General features: G+C 45.1%; 1 protein-coding gene across 1 annotated transcript in view; it reads right to left on the bottom strand.

Moving 5' to 3' along the window:
• commd10 (COMM domain containing 10) overlaps positions 1-18,115 on the bottom strand; it is a 64,316-nt gene that overhangs the window by 35,762 nt on the left and 10,439 nt on the right. The gene's annotated exons all lie outside the window — the stretch shown is intronic.

Below are 18,115 nucleotides of genomic sequence, written 5' to 3'. Positions count from 1 at the left end.
AGGTGATCATGTATGCAAACCTATGCTTCCTCTGCACGCACACACACAAACACACACATACGGACACACACACACACACACACACATACGGATGCAGACGTGCACACTCACTCACACAGGCTCCGCGGTGCATTCAAAGACAAGTCAGCCAGCACACACTGACACAGCAAAGAGAATATATGACCAAACAGGGGGGCTGCATCAGTGTGACTGTGTGTGCGAATTAGTGGATGTGTGCGTTTGAGCAAGGGAGATGGACTGTGTGTGTGTGTGTGTGCATGTGTGTGTGTGTGTGTGTGTGTGTTTCAGAAAACGATAGTTGGATTTGTCTATGTGCGAGCATGCTCGTACGTTCAAAGCCTTCACATCTCCGCACAACTGTTCTGACTGCAGAAGTACAAACACCGACACAAGTTCTGTGGGAGTTTTTGCTCCAAACAATACAGAAAAAGGCTTGTGCTCGTGATCAAAGTTGCAGAATAACCCAAGGAAACATTACTGTGTAATCCAAGCGATTAAAAATAGGGCGCACGGGAGAAAAAGAAAAGTCAAACGCATAATGGACTCGGAGGGGTAAATGTTAAACTTAAATCACGCAACAAAACAGGAAGGAACAAATAAAATTGTGTTGCTCACGCACCCGCTTGCCTTAAAAATGACTTTTTTTCCAGCTCCGCAAATAGGCCAAACTTCAAGACCTCCTCACGTAGCTGAACAAACAACCCCCCCCCCCCCCACCTCCAGCGCCGCCTTGCTGAGCCTCTTTCACATCAAGATGTCAGCTAACGTCTGAAGAAAGAGCCGCGAACCACATCAAACAAGGAGCTCTTCCTTCCTTCCACTCATGCATCTGCGGCCAGCACTCCTCCCCCTGAGCTCTGTTTCTTCATTTCTTCATCGCCACCCAGGCTGATCTCTGCCCGGCCTCGCCATCAAGGCTAGACCAGATATCCAGTCTGGCTTTGACACATGGGGGGTTGGGGGTTGGGGGGGGGGGGGCTTGATGCAGCAAAGCTACCTGCTACAATCTCTTCTTGTTTGATGGGCCTCCATCTCTCACCAGAGTGGCACTGCTGGATCCAGCTCAAACCAGTGAGGGAACCTGGCTCCACCCACACATGTTTGGCTACACGCTACAAAGACACACACACACACACACACACACACACACACACACACACACACACACACACACACACACACACACACACACACACACACACACACACACACACACACACACACACACACACACACACACACACACACACACACACACACACACACACACACACACACACACACACACACACACACACACACTCACACACACACACACACATTCACACACACACATTCACACTTTCATCCCGGTCTCCGATTCCTCTTCATGGCGCCAATCAAACATCTTGCTTTTGGACTTTTGACAACAGCATCTTCCTCTGCCGGCCTCTCCGTTTCCTTTCTTCTCCACAACATTCTGCCAGAGAAGAATAAGAGAGTCGCAACTTGAGTTCTATCAATACGGCGCGGCAACCTCTCTTTCATTCTCCGTGTCTTTACTGAGAGTGCTGCGAGCCATAACGCCCGCCTCTATTATTAGCGGTGTAACAGAGGGCTGTGTTCAGGGGGATCTGACAGGGAGATGATAGCAGAAGTGCTTGCTCCTCCGTTCACCCCGCGCTCCTCCTATATCATTTGGAAAACAGTCGCAGTGCAGCAGCAGATCATGGACGGCTAATGGCCGTAGAATATCACCGCTGCCACGGTAAGCAACGCTTGCCGTTACTCAACTTGCGCCGACTTTACAGAGAACATCATTAAATTTGAGAATTGATCTGTTATTCCGCGGCTCCGCCGGGCTCCCATAAATATCCGTGATCAGGCACGACGGCCAAGACGCCAAGTTAAAAGGAGAAATTAAGAGCGAGTCGCCCGGAGTCGCTTCCCGCGTCATGGACTCTCACGGCTGCTTTGTTTGATATTTCATGCTGAGTGGTTTTGGCAGCTTCAACCAAAACACGTATCTGTACTCCCGGAAAATGCCCCCAGGGTGCTTTTCCAGACGCATTTATCTTACCCCCCCCCCTCCACACACACACACACACACACACACACACACACACACACACACACACACACACACACACACACACACACACACACACACACACACACACACACACACACACACACACACACACACACACACACACACACACACACACACACGATCGTCTTTGGAGACACTTCAGATCAGACACCTGGTGACCTCATGGAGTTGAGTTGGAGTTCAGGCCTTCAGGGAGTTTGCTCCTCTATGTTCCCGAATATGGACTGAACCCTGTTTGACTAAGTAGGAATAAACTAAAGGAAGATTCCACTTTCTTACGACTTGGTTCTTATTTTGTTTGTATTTTGTTTTGGCCAGTTGTGATGAGCTCAAGCAGTCAGCAAATGAGTCAGAAGTTTAGGTTATTATTCAGGTTATTTAAAAAACACTGTATTTGGTGGTACAAACACAGTGAAAGCATGTGAAATATGTGTTATAATATTATTATACTCAGCTATGGCAACGACGGTCGGTCAAAATTGACGCAGGACATATCATAAGCTTTACAGCTAAGGATCAGTCGAGAAAACAGAAAATTAATCTGCGACTATGTCGATAATCGATTATTCAGTAGAAACGTCTACTAGTTTTATGGTTCCAGCTCAACCCATTTGTTGTTTTTCTTAACTGTATGTCTTAAGATTTTGGGCTGTTAATCGGAACAAAACAAGAAAATCGACTAAAATAATCTATTTGGGAATCAATAAAATAAGCACTTTTTTTCCAAGTCAACAGCGTGGGGGATTGTTTTTAAGACCAGTCTGAACATGTGATCGCTCGTTCTCTTCTCGTGCCGCCCGGCGTCTTTTTTAAGCGATGTGGGGACGTTCCCAGATCTCAGCCAATAACTTGGCGACTACAACGTTGGACAAAACTACAGAAAAATGTAAATAAGACTCAAGTTGTAAGTCGGAATTTCCCTTTTGAATGCCCTGAATAACTCCCGTCCACCTACACACACACACACACACACACACACACACACACACACACACAGGTGGGTAGACGGGCAGAGACGAGACAAAGCAGAAGAGGAACAGAACGAAGGGTGAGCTATTAAAATCGCAGCAGAAACCAAAGCACACCAAGGGTCCCAGTTTGTGAGAATATGTGTGAAAACCTACTGCTGAAAATGTGTGGAACCTTTTCTCTATTGAAGATTTAAAAAATGAATAATAATAAAACAACACACACACACACACACACCAGTAAAAATACAAAACAAGATAGCACATGCTTATCCCTCTAGGCTGATGTGACAACATGATTATTATACTGCAAGTGTGCCGGTTCTTGTTCTGCATGTCTGTGTGCTTATTGGAGTGAACTTGGATCTGACGACTGCAGTGAAGTAGTAGATGTTTAGGTGTGTGTGTGTGTGTGTGTGTGTGTGTGTGTGTGTGTGTGTGTGTGTGTGTGTGTGTGTGTGCGTGTGCGTGTAGCGACCCGAAAAGCCTCCAGAATTAAAAAAAAAAACTTCCCGGGATGCGACCTGAAGCATGTGTGTATTTGTGTATTTCCACGTAGGTGAATTTTGCCACGATTTATAAACATTTCCATCAAAAAGTGTACCTCTCTGTGCGTGTGTGTGCGTTCTGCCAAGGCTTTAACAAAGTGACATATCGGAGCGGCTTCCTGTATCTATAATTCATGGCGCATGCTTTAAACAAAGACCACAGTGTTGGGCTCAGACAGGCTATAGGGGAACCGACACGGTTGCTGAAGCTGCAAACAGAACATAGCCGGGTAGCTATAGGACCCGGAGCTAATAAGACGCATTACAGACTGTGATAGCAGAAAAGAGGAGACAGGCTGACAGCCACACGTGGAATATAAGGCCGTTTCCTCTCCGCCCCGATGGATTCTCTCTGACCCACATTATCGGGAAACAGACAGGCAGACGTGTAAGCAAGGTCCCAATGTGACTCAGTGGGCCGTCTGCAGCGAAACAAAAGGCTTGTTTTGCTCTTCGTGTGACAGACACCTGTAATCACCAGGAGGACAATCGTGTAATATTCAGAAGAAAAAAAACCAAGCTCCAACCGTGGCCGGAGGGAGGATGCAAGGATTCATAGCGGCTGCCTGTCGACTGAAGCTTGTCAAATCCTATGCACCACTCCACTTTTAGTTTTCTTATAAACTTAAAAAGTGGGGGTCGTCGATATTTGCAGTATCACTTTTAAAGCTCTAATAGAGAGCAGATTCAACTTACTGACACTGAAATGATCCGCTGATTAATTTCGGATTGTTTCACCTTAATGTTAATATGGCAAAACTTGTTAGCAAACACATCCCGCTGCTATTTTTGTTTTTTCCACCTGAAGAATGTAATATATAATACATAATAATATTATATTGTTTTAGAATCTCTGCTTCCGAAGCTGCCACCAGCTCCATATGTCCACCAGCTAACCGTTTGCCGCCTGGTGCCAAGCAGGTTGTGTGTTATTCTGACAGCAGCAGCCTGTCGCGGCCCAAAAAAACAACCAAAACAGTGACGTCGTCGGCCTGACTGCTGAACAACGAGCTGAAAAGGTGATTCAGGTGACAATGCTCCGGAGGCTCCTCGCTCCCCTTCCCACCGTGGCACTGTTTACATTGTGGTCTGTCATCCGTCATCTATTATCTCCATTAAATGCCAAACATTCTCTTGTGTCTTGTGTAGAGACATAATCATGTGACAATCCGACAGCCTGGCAATCGTCCAACAGACATGTCAACTGGTTGAGTTACTTTTGTAAACAATAATTGTGAATCCGTGTTACATGCTCAGACGTATCGGGATGAAAAACTAGTTCACGTCGCGGAGAGTCATAAAGTCAGTGTCTATGTGAGGTTTGCTAACATGGTCATGCCAGACCAAGTAAGGCTGCCGCTGCACATTGTATTGTATGAATATGAGCAAGAGTGTGTTTACTACTTAGAGTTTAGCTATTAATAAGCACTTCAAATGTATATCTGCTGCTTCCGGCTTTTCCAACATGAAGATTTGCTGCTTTTCATTGTTTCACATCATTGTACATTTAATTATCAGCCAACCACAAGTCACTTTTGTGAAATTGTGGTGGCATATTCACTATTTTCTAACATCTCAGACTAAATATTGAGTCAGTTAATACAACATTTAAAAAAGAATCTTAGTTGCATCCCTAAACCCTGTTAAAGGAGCAGTGTGTTATTTCTACAGGTACCTACAATTGAGAACTTTTCTAACACACAAAGAGTGGGGAAAGCTTGTGAAACGTACGCCTCTAGAAAGGTTTTTAAATCGAGATACAGATGGGGAATGAAAATAAGAAAACAATAAGTAAATTATATAATTATATGGGAAGCGGAAATGAACACGATCATACCACAGAATAAGTGGGAGGAAATGTGCACAGATGCACACCTAGTTACAAACTCAAACACCTGGAGGGAATTTAAATGGAAAATAATCACCAGAAAACACAGCTCCGTTGGAGCAACAGAGAACACCAGAAATAGTAGCCAAGCGGGCCCAACATATTCCAACTTGTGTTAGTGGAACTGTGGAAGCGCTGCCAATCATACACATATATTCTGATTATGCCCTGTTTCAACAGGACATCCAACAAGACCCTACAGTAGCACTATTGGGAGCGATACCTGAAAGCCTGGATAGGAGGGCAAAAAAATACCTCATATTACCATATATTACTCAGAGGTTAAAACCGGATCCGCCGACATACGATTTATGGATCCAAAAAGTATGGGACATCTATCAAATGCAGCGAATCACATATTCATTAAGGCTCCAGAAGCCTATCTTTACCAAACGATGGGGTCCTGTCTCAGCATTGTTACTACAATGATTGTTATTACTGTGTGTTGCTCGGCCCTCTGGTTGAACTGCTCTCGTTAACTCTCTCTGTGCACACACAGACACATCATACACAATCCTCTCTGAAAAGCATATATAGCACATACACTCAGGAGTGGACAATTATTATTAAAATTATTTAATTTGTATTTAATTGTTTTTTCATGCAATCTATTCATTATCCTTATTTCCCCTCTTCTTTTATTTCTTGGAATGAGCACCATTTGATGTTTGTTGTTCTTTTTCTGTTGTACACTGTACCTGAATATCATGTGTACCAAGACATACAACTGAGAAATTGACAGAAAGCGACTGTATGAAAATACATATTGATATTGCTTCTGTCCATGGGGAGAGGGATCCTCCTCTGTTGCTCTCCTGACGGTTTCTTCCCTTTTTTCCCTGTGAAAGGTTATTTTTGGGGAGTTTTTCCTGATCCGATGTGAGGTCCTGGGACAGGGATGTCGTATGTGTACAGATTGTAAAGCTGTCTGAGGACAATTTGTAATTTGTGATATTGGGCTATACAAAATAAACTGAATTGAATTGAATTAAACCAATTAAAATGTGAAAGTATTGGCTTTTTACTCAAAGTCCTCAACTCGAGCAATCTTCACTTCACTCTGCCTCTGTATGCTGACTTAGTTCCATTTCTGAAAATGAATCCCACTAAATGTTAAAACGCACAGTTCCTTTTAAATACTGCACACCCAATTCCCACATGTTCTTATGGGTACAGCTGCTGCTCTTGTTGGTGACATCATGGCGTTTGACAGCCTCATCACACGTCGTGTAACGCCAACGGGACACGCTGCAGCTCCTGTGTATTCAGTGCATTGAGATGTCACGGCGGGTTCCTTACATCTGCGCCTATGAGCCTCGGTTTCAATACCTGCAGAATCGGTGGGACATGTATAATGAAAACGCTACGTATCGCTAATAGCAGCCGACACATGTGGTGCCGTAAACACAGAAATTGTCATGGGCCTCGGCCATCAATGTGATATTTGCTCCAATTATAACAAGGGCAAATGAGCCAAGCAGATCCAGGGGAGGGAGGGGGGTGCTTATCAAGGTGTAAACATATTTTTTTTTAAACATAGGAGGGAGACGGCAAAAATAGATATGTTGAATATTAAAAACATGAAGATGACGGATTGCAGAGATGGTAAGATAATGACACAAAGAAATGGTATGGACGTGGCAAAGACGGAGTGGGAAAAGTGGCCTTTTCGTAACTGATGGAGGGATTGTAAAGCATATGTCACAGTGACTCATCCTTTAGAAAAGCCTAAAATAGCTTTCTCAACAACTTCGCACGCACACACACACACACACACACACACACACACACACACACACACACACACACACACACACACACACACACACACACACACACACACACACACACACACACACACACACACACACACACACACACACACACACACACACGATGGGAGCGTTACAGTGAAAAGTGTAAATACGTTCAATGGGGGGAGAATTACGTTTAATAACTGGCCGAGCATCAAAAATATGTTCCTAATGGCACCATGAGAGCTTACATCTACCAGAACGGTCTTGTAGTTCCTCATACAGACATTATTTACAGCCATTTCATTGTCGATGGTCTGTTGTGATGTGTGTGTGTGTGTGTGTGTGTGTGTGTGTGTGTGTGTGTGTGTGTGTGTGTGTGTGTGTGTGTGTGTGTGTGTGTGTGTGTGTGTATATATATATATATATATATATATATATACACACATATATATATATACACACATATATATATATACACACACATACATACATACATACATACACACACAGAACACAACAATAAGTGCCTTATGATGTACATCCAGAAAGCGCTCGGGCCTCCAGGATGCCTCAGTACAGCGATAAGTTGAGTAAAAAAAGCCATTAGAAGCACTTCAGTATCACGAGAGGCACAGTCCAACAGGAAAAAATGATCAGCAGACAAATAATACTTAGGGTTTCAAAAGCAACGTGTACACTATATTATATTTAAATGAAGAAAAGAAAAAAAAAGAAGAAGAAATGTCTGGAAATAGCGGTGCTTTCACTTTGTTTAGTTCACACCTCCCACACTTCCTAGAGGGAGGGTGCAAACACTGAAAGGAGACAAATCACATTAAGCACCTTAAAAGCTGTCGAACCCTGAATTGGGATGACTGGAGCTGGCAGTTTATCTGTGGGCAGAAGGAGCTCTGCCTCTGCACACTATTTATCCAAGGCTTACTGTTTACAAGACTTCCAGCTCAACCCCCCAAGCCTTTCAACTCTTGTATTTAGGCCATGCCCACACCATTGAGGACACATTTCGCCGAAACATCTAAAAAACAAAATATCTTCAAATGGTTGAACACCTGCTTGAGTCTGCTTATTGGCGTCTGAAATAAATGATCACAGGAAGAGGCACTGGTAACAGAAAGTGAAGTTGATATGTTTTCCCTACACGAAGCTGTAGAGACAAACTAAATGGAATATTCACATTTAGAAGTTAATGTTGTGTGTTTGGTATTAACCGCGTGTCACCTTGTATCAACCAATGAGAGCTGCAGAGCTCTGCAGTGAAAATCCCACCATATTTTCACCCACCCAGCGATCTAACATTTCCCCGGGTAGCTTCTTAAACCGAAAATAAATCTTCAGGTTTAGGAGCCTCTAAATCAGGACGCTCGGCGCTGCAGAGCCAGGGAGAGTCGAGACACTCACCGGCTCCGGCGCCAAGATGAACGAGCCCTGACGCGTCCGATTATGACGGTGGCGGCAGGCTGTACCGCCGCCTGATACGGAGAAAGAGAGAGAAAAGTGCCGTGTCATGCCAGGCCTCCGCCGCCAAGCCCCGTTAAACTCTGTCCAACGGAGCTGGGAAGTGGTGTTCCAACTGGCGAGGTTTTGAATGCAGCACTGCATTCAACAAACCTCAAGTTCATCAAGGGCGTCTCCCCCTCAAACTTTCACCTCCGGATCTGCCCGCTACGACGCAACTCTGAGAAGAAGCCGTGTCGACCCTTAATCTTCTAAATGTGTGCGCCGTGGCTTGAACAAGAACCCGAGGCCACGGCCGACGTCTTGCAGCGTGAGCCGTCGGTGGGCCAGCTTCTCGGATAAGTGGCACTCAACCCCTTCAGCAAAAGGGCTTGGTTTTTCGAAACAGTATGCATTTTAATGCATTAGCTTGGCACGCGGTTGGAGGGGGAGGCGGGGTGGGGGGGGGGGGGGGGGGGGGGTTGTCACGTGGCAACAAACCGAGCTGTGTGCGGGTTCGCGGCTCGCACAAGACGAGTAACGGCCGCTATTCACGGCTGTAAGGCTCGATCTTTTTTTTTCCCCGCGACGGTGGCAAAGCTCAAAGATCGCCAAGGCAGCCAGCCTGTGCCCCCGTGGTATGTAGACAGTGTCGCTCTCATGCACAGGGACAGAGGAGGGAGGGGGGTAAAATGTGTGTGTGTGTGTGTGTGTGTGTGTGTTTGTGTGTGTGTGTGTGAGAAAGAGCGTTAAAGAGAGAGCGAGAGTTGGGAGAGTTTACTGTACAGCTTGCAGGAGACAACGTCAGCTGCCCCCTTCCGATGAAGCAGAAAACCGTTCATCTCTTATAAGCGTGGCGTCATCAACGAACCCACTGTAGTTATGATAACAGACGACGATAGTTTTCCAGCGCTATTCGAGTTGGGTTGGAAAACTGAGATTTGCAATACAGTGTTTATATATTTGAATAACAATGTTGGCACATTTCTGAGTGCGTGTTTGTGCTCGTTTTAAGCTCGATTTGTTTTGTAATGTGAACTCAAAGCGTTTGAGAAAAAAAAAATCGCGTTCAGAATCCTCACGATGAAGTCTCGCATACGGCCAAGGATGCAGCCGCTTCTATTGAATCTAAATCAATGCAGCCGTGTACACGGGCACAGTATTCAAGGCTTCACTCGCGCTTTGCGCTCACAGCCGCAACCATTTTCTCCAACCGTCATGTGATTAACGACAGGGACACTGCGAACTGAGGCTGCTGCATCAACAACCGAGGCCCCGTAATGCGTCCAAAGGCATCGGGTACCAAAAAAGCGAGGACCGGCTCGACCAAGCACACTGGCACTCTGAGCCTGGGGAGCGTTTTCTCGAGCAGTACTTGCACTTGTAACTAGACATGTGGAAATCTAACAGGTTCAGTGAGACACTGGTGACAATGTGTTGATGCAGGCGGAGGAAACACTCCGTGCCCTATCACTGCATGTGGGATGACAACAGTGTCAGGCTCCAGCCCACTCATTATAATCATTATTTCAAGGACGGAACGAAGCCTAAAGCTCATATCCTTTCTTTGCCATCATATCCCGCCTCAGCGTGATGCAAGCAGACAAAAGACGACCGCTGTCGACATGAAACGCAGCGCAGGGCAGAAAAACGCCGTCACGATCCAAAAACCACACAAACACAAATGGCCTGACCTGTAAATGACACGATCATATATCTGCATCAGTGTAAATATTCTGCATTTAAATGAGCCAAAAAGAAAAACCTGAGTGCGTGTGCCTATCAGCCAACTTTTACTGGAATGAATGGATGTGATTTGGCTCCGTGCTTCTGCAATCAGTGCGTCTTGTTTAAACTGAATTACATTTCCCACCCGCATAGTTCAGCCAGGAGGCAGAGCAGCCTCTCGAAAATAAACTCAGACAACAACCGAAAAACACACACATGCAGATCTGAAAATCGGAGAGTCTTAAGCCCTCTTTTATCACCGCTACCGGCTATGTCAAAACGGCACCGCATTATCAGGGCAATGATTACTTCACAAACTTGGGTGTGAAACAAAACCGTCTGAATCACCCCAGAGAAATAAAAAGCTGATCACAGGCCTGAGAGATGTGAGAATAAAAGGAGGGGACGTTAAATCAATGAGATTTAAAAGGGAGTTGCAGTTGGATTTGTGGGGTTCCCTATCTGGGTGTCAAGGCATCTATCGTGGGTGTGCTGAACAACATCCAAACATCCCCAAATCCCCCCGGCGCCTTTTGAGAAGCAAAAGAATCTGGGAAAGGGACCGGCAGGGGTGGGGAAACAGGAGAGGAGGTTAGAGGGGGGGCGAGGTAGAGGGAGATATAGAGAGTGTGTAATAGGGAGAGAGAATCAATGAATGCCCCCCGCCCCCCTCCACCCTAGAGAAAATGAAAGCCATGACATCATCGTATGGCAAGGAGCAAGGAGCCGGGTGCCGAGGAGCAGGGGGGAGAGACAAGAGCACCCACAGTCGCCCAGTCCGCCTCTCGGGGCCCATCCTCTGGAATGGATAAGAGGCGAACAATGCGGCCCCAATGAATGGCATCCCAAATCCCACAGGAGAGAAAAAAAACAAATCACCAGTGAGAACAGGGGACGGATGGAGAAAATAGATGGAGAGAGAGAGATGGAGAGAAAGAGAGAGAGAGAGAGAGAGCGAGCGAGAGAAAGGGGGAGAGCCTTAAAAGATGTGCACACAAAGCAACAAAGCATCTCGGGACATGTAGAGCAAGGCAAGTAGAGATTGAGGACAAAGCTGCCTTTGTCCCTCCGGACTGGTGGGTGGTTCGGTGCGAAGGATTTCAACGCGGCGGCATTTACATCGGAGCTCTCCGATATATTGATCGGGTCGTGTAATCCCTCAAGCGATCAATGGAAAAAAGGTTGGCTCGACTCCGGGGCGTTTGCCGGGGGTTTACATGACGGCGGGCGCGTGGGAGGCGGGAACGGGCCTTTTTTTTTCCCGCGTCAGCCGTCAGGGGAGCTTCGGATTGCGCTCAAAGTTTGGCCCGCCCCACTCAAGGTGCGCGAGGCAGGGAGGGAGGCGTTCAGGGACTCTTCCGGTCGCAGCACCTCCTCGCGGAAGTCAAAATGGGATGTTTGATTGCATTCCCGCGTTAGTAAATAAAGTCACAGCCTTCACTGGGAGGGCTTCGCTTGTGTGTTTCCGCGCAAGTTGCAGACAAGAGAGCTTCCGCTTCTCCGTGATTACAACACTGGCGCTGGAAGCCAGAACAGAGGAAATAAATTAGAATGACAAGAAGGGAAGTCTTTCATGTCTGATGCTTTGATAAAAAAACAACAACAACAAAACAAGCAGGTTCCCCACAAACTAGAATGAGTTGGCTCATGATTTCGGAGCTAGCTGGGGACAACTTGACACACAATGGAAGATGCGCTCATGAATAAGTCACAAATGAAAGAAGAGAAAGGAGGAACTGCGTTCTGACGGGAAAAAAGGAAGATGCTGGAAAAAGAGGCAGAGCATGTGTTAAAGAAGAATAACGCGTCAAAGAACTGATAAGACTGAACTGGCAGAAATGTGATCTTCCTGACAATTCAGAGGCACTTGTGTCTGAATGAGCACAATTAACAGCAGGGCTTCTGTGATGCTTACAGACTCTCCCCCTGAGAAACGCGGCTCACTTCAGTCTTTATCCAAAAGGTACAGCGAGGGAAGAAACATGTATTTTCTTGTTTATTGGGCTGCAACAAATTAAACTATAGCTTTGTGTTTCAATATGAGCGTGAGTGACTCCCCGCTCTGGCAGAGAGTCGTCTTTGCTCACAAATGTTGATGTAATGTTCGAGGGGCATCGTAGAAACACGAGACCAAAATCTGTTTGGGATTTGGTCTCGAAGCCGCATTAAGTTCACTTTTCCCTGCGGTTTGAAACCCAAAAGAGCTTTGCAGTATCAATTCTCATCAAGTCGGTCTCCAGCTATCAGTTAAACATTTCCTTTGAAGCTCACTAGCTCTTACCCCCGTCCCTTTGTGGCCTAGCGTGTCCACAATAAATATTGAAAATCGGCAGTGGATGCCTCGCAAGTGGATGTTCTGTATTATAAATGTAACTCGGCTCTTGTTCGGCGGAGCAGAGGCTCATTCAGATTCCACGTGGGTGGGGGTGGGGGGGGGGGGGGGGGAAAGAGAGAGAAAGACTGGCCAGGGATTTCAACTCTCAGACTCAAAGAGACATCTGAGTGTCTACTTCTATGTTTATGAATAAAAAAAGAAGATGGATACTAAGGGGTTGAAAAAAAAAAAAAAAAAAGAGGACCAAAGCGATAAGAGTGAGAGAGTGAGCCAGCACTCTGTTTCACCAAAGGTTCAGGGTGCCCCAGAAGAAGTGGATGAAGTCGTCGCGACGTCACCCAGACGTTCAGAGTTCGGCCTTTTTGGCTGTCGCCATCTTGTTTTTTTGAAACCAGAAGTGACACAAGAGGGTGGAGCTACCGAAGTGCAACCAAACGCTTGACTATGTAATTGTAGGTGCTCGACGATGTTACAATTAACTTTTACAAACTGCAACACACACTGTGAAAGGGTTAAAGACTCCAAGACCTCAGAACGCTGGGGTTGGCGGCCTGTCAAACACACGGTAGCCCCGCCCTAAAGCACACCCTGCATTATGGTCTGTTTGACTCTCAATGTGACCATAATTTACTAAATCATTCTGTATTGAAATAGACTTGTCCACAAGTAGACAAGTAGGGTCATTTTCTCATAGACTTCTATACAATCAGACTACATTTTTGTAGAGTCACCCCCTGATCACCATTGGAAGTAATGGTTAATCACAGTGTTTTCCACACAGTAGCATACACAGAAGTACAGTAGACTCAAACAGGGGTAATCCTGTTGTATTTCTTCAGAATCAGCTGTTAAAGCTCAAAGCTATTTAAATTAGCTCAACATATTGCTTAAGGTGCTGACCTCATGTCACCTCTGATGGGGGATTTCAGTGTACTTTAATGTCTCCTTCACAGAACCACCGAGCTAGATGACTGCTTCTGCTGCCGAGGGCCAATGACGACCCCCTGGTCCTGATGATATGGGAAGTCCGCCTGTTCAATTTCTGGAACAAGGTAGCTCGTACAGTACAATGTCCACTTCAGTCTATGCTGGTGCCAACGACCATATCGCCTTTCCTCGTGAATAATGTTCTCAATGCCACGCAGCATTTTAAAACAACAAAGACAGACTGTCAGCTGTTTTAAGTACTGCAAAGAATATGATACCCACTCATTAAAAGGCCTCCTCATTATCTCTCCATCAAACACTGAATCTGTTCTTTTCTTCCCACCATACCTGGAGCTTTTTACTGCACACATTAACTGTGCAACGGAATGATTAATGCTGCCGGTTCTGTGCCCAGTATTTTTGAAATATGACTAATGGCACTTAAGTTTGCCTTGATCACATCTTAAATGTATTATTCATAATGTCGCTGTTATTATCTTTGTCGTATTTTTAGCTACTATTTGCCTGATCTCCTGAGACGCATTTGTTATGTATGTTTTATGTTGTACGTTTATATTTTTAAAGAAAAAGTTGATCACAAAAAGACAATGACATGTCTTAATACCATTCATTCTCCATTCATCTGGAAATGTCAGCAGCTTGGTCGAAAACACAGTTGTAAAGACTTAACTTGCTGTGCACTCATTCAGGCTTTCACCACTCAGGTTTCTCCTTCAACCCCAATTCAGATAAGTATGTGTGTGTGTGTGTGTGTGTGTGTGTGTGTGTGTGTGTGTGTGTGTGTGTGTGTGTCTTGGCGATTTTGGCACAGAAGCACACATCTTAACCTACAAAACCAATAATTTTGCCTTGCGTAATCTTTGTGCGTCATATTCCGAGGTCTCCTTTTCCTCAGCAAGAGAGTGGAAACGGCACAGATATGTAAGATACTAACTTATAGCTCTAATAACGTTACCACCAGCAAAATAACTATTTAAAAAAAAAATCAATGCTCTGTTTTACAACCGCAGTGATGATGTCAAAACAAGCGACCAATATGCATGTTGGGAATGTTGGTATTGGCAGTGGTTAAAGTAGAAGTAAATATATTTTAATACCGCACAGTAAAGGTCCTGCATTACCATTCTTACTCAAGTCAAGAGGGAAAGAGAGACATTACCAACACGATGTGCTTGAATTTACTTAGCCTTCAATTATAACACAATGCTGAATATTAATGCTTCATATTTCAATTGTTAAATTATTAAGTCAAATCTGAATCTGCAACGTGGCCACGTAACAGGTCTCCATCAAGTAAATGTTGTACTACTGTGCTTCCCTCTGAAGTAGAAGTACACAGTTAAGTGGTATACAGTTGAGTTGCCTGTTCGTTTACATGATTTAAGGTCTTTTGGCAGTTATGTATGGGTACAATGACTTATTGGCATATTTTCAAATAGGCACTGCTCTAATTAATACAAACTACAAAAGGACATTCACACAACCCCCCTCTCTCCTCCACGTTTCATTAGTGTTGTTGTTCTAGCCTAAACCCGTCATTCTCTTTATCCTTTCCCACTGTCATCTCTCTGATGTCATTCTCCAGTTTTCCTCATCCCCATTCCTCTCTTCTGCGTCCTTCCGATCACCTTCCCCTGCGTCCTCCTCTTCTTCCTTCTCTTCCACACCCAGATCCTTTTAATGGCTCAGCTGCTCCTCCTTTGGGACAACCAACGAGCTACGCAACAGGTCTTGTGTCGTACCTACGATGATTGAGGCCATTCCGACCCATCCTTAAGGGGGACAAAGTGAAGATCTCTCCCGTTAACATTATCGGGCGGGTGTGAGGACATTCACCAGTGTGCGGATGTACAGCAACTTTCCACTGAGGCCGATACAAATTCAGTTTAGGGACATAGCAGCTCCCCCGGGTGGGATGTTATACACCGACTGCTGCGTGGAAGCAGAAACAGTGATCTATAATTTTAATATATGTTGCTGTGGAGGCAGAGCGGGGATATTTTATGAAGAAGAAATCGCCCTGACAATAAAATGCTTCAATGAAAAACATCAAGAAAAAAAAACTCTAAAACATAAAAGCAGTCTAAATATGCCGTCCAACAATCTCCTTCACTGTACTGTAGATATATACTGTGTGTGTGTCACATATTGTTTGGTGAAGGAGATGTGACACTCCCTGGCAGTCCTCCTCCTCCTCCTCCTCCTCGGGGAGAGTGTTAATGAAGCAGGAGGCTGGTCAGATGGGGAGTCTCCGACTCTCCACTTGGGTTCCCGGCAATCAATAATATACAGACGACCACACTCGCCTTTTCTCTGCTTCTCTCCTTTATCCTCTTCATCATCATTATTTTACTGCCCATGTGTTTTCATATTTGTTTCTCCAAATCCCTCTCCCCTTTGCCTCCCCTCCTCTGTCACCTGTTATCCTCTGATTTCTTCCTTATTTCCAGATTTGCCTTCCCCTTTTCTTTGAGACAGTTAGCAGTGAGGATGTTACAAATCTGCCTCGTAATTAGCACAACATTGGCAGCTGAATTTCACACGCATTCGCAACTAATTTACTCCTCAGTCATGGGAGTGGCAGTGTTTTGACATTCGGGAAGCAATTCTCAGAGAGTTTGGAAGGAAACAAACTTACTGTCAGGAAACTGTAATATAAAAACACCGGTGGAGATGTTAAAAAAATTAAAATGAAAACTGCCGTAACACAAAGTTAAACTAGGTATCCTATCCATCTCTCAGATACTTGACTGCCCACGAGGGCCGCTTTACCAACCTGCAAGGCAACAGTGCCCCCTGCAGTCCACCAGAGGAGGTGAACCCCCGTGTTGTGCAGTGAAGTTGGTCCCTCTACACTTTTAACACACACACACACACACACACACACACACACACACACACACACACACACACACACACACACACACACACACACACACACACACACACACACACACACACACACACACACACACACACACACACACACACACACACACACACACACACACACACACACACACACACACACACACACACACACACCTATCTCCTCCCACAAGGGGAATTGTGTAAGTGGATTTAAATAAATGAATGCCTCTTCTGCTAGCTGAGGGAAAACAGCAGAAAATAGTTTGAAACATAAACAACAACAAAATTCCAACTGCTGTCACATTCGCAAAGATAAAGACAAACATATATGTATATTCTCCGAGCACAAGCCTATAGGCCCCGCATGTAGGGCGGCAGCCATTTGAATATGTCATGCCTAATTCCACGTTTAGGCTGAGCCGGCATTCTCTGGGGACTGAATACAAAGCAGCGTGCAAGAAAGACACTTGACTAGTCAGCTGGAACAACACTATCCAGGCTCGGGGGATAATCAGTGCCACCATTTTGAGACCAAAACACCCTTTGAAAAGGAAGCAGTCATAACTCAAATAATTTCCAGCGTCCGACCCAACAAACAGCGGCCTTGTGAAGCATTTACAATCCGCGGAATATATTATTTTAAATATTTGTCAAAGCATCAAGGGGCACTTGACTTGTCTCATCTCACTAAGTGTATGGGCACATTTGAGGTTGTTGGAAGAATCGAAACATTAAGTCTGGATAAAAGACACGGCCGACTGAGTTCTCACTGAGCAACACTTCTCCCAGTGGAGAAGAAAGAAGTGAGTGAGGGAGGCTCATGAGGTCTCGGCTATTAGAGTAACTACACAGCACTAGCTAATTGGGATCCAAACAAACTCCACTGAATACCAATGAATGGGAACCGGGAAGTGCCACAGTGGAAGAGCTGAAGTTGAGACCATAATTGTACCGTGTTCCTTGGTGTGTTTTTTATTTTCTTCATACAAATATTTAGGGCAAGGCTTCATTAGGATGCTACACTTTAAAATTGTGAGAATATAAAGGAAACCCCATAAAAGCATCACTAATGACCTCAATAGGGACATCTAGACCCCCTCTAAAATGTATTGTCAACAAGCCCGGATACTGTGCATAAATGGATACAGTTCAAAGCTAGTGCCCCCCGCACTCCTCAATAAATGCACATACTGTCCAATTGTAGCTTCAGAGAAAGTCTCCCAAGAGAACCAAATGACCCTGGAGGTTTCCGATAACAAGCTCTCGGCTCTCTGCACTACAGTTACTCTGCAGCCAGATGTGCGTCTACCTCTGGGTCAAGGCAGACACCACGGGGATTACCGACCATTAGCAAAGAAAGAGGCACGGATTGGAGATGCTTCTCATTTGGCATAAACACGACCCGCTTTTTTTCTTCTTCTTCTTTTTTTTTTTTAAAGTAGGTAGTGTGAATGGTATATTGCAAGAAAACTAATGACAGCTGTCTGTGTGTGTGTGTGTGTGT

This window comes from Cyclopterus lumpus, chromosome 9, assembly GCF_009769545.1.
Source record: "Cyclopterus lumpus isolate fCycLum1 chromosome 9, fCycLum1.pri, whole genome shotgun sequence".
NCBI lineage: Eukaryota > Metazoa > Chordata > Actinopteri > Perciformes > Cyclopteridae > Cyclopterus > Cyclopterus lumpus.
Note: the sequence above shows the minus strand (reverse complement) of the source record. Positions and strands in the feature narration are given on the sequence as shown.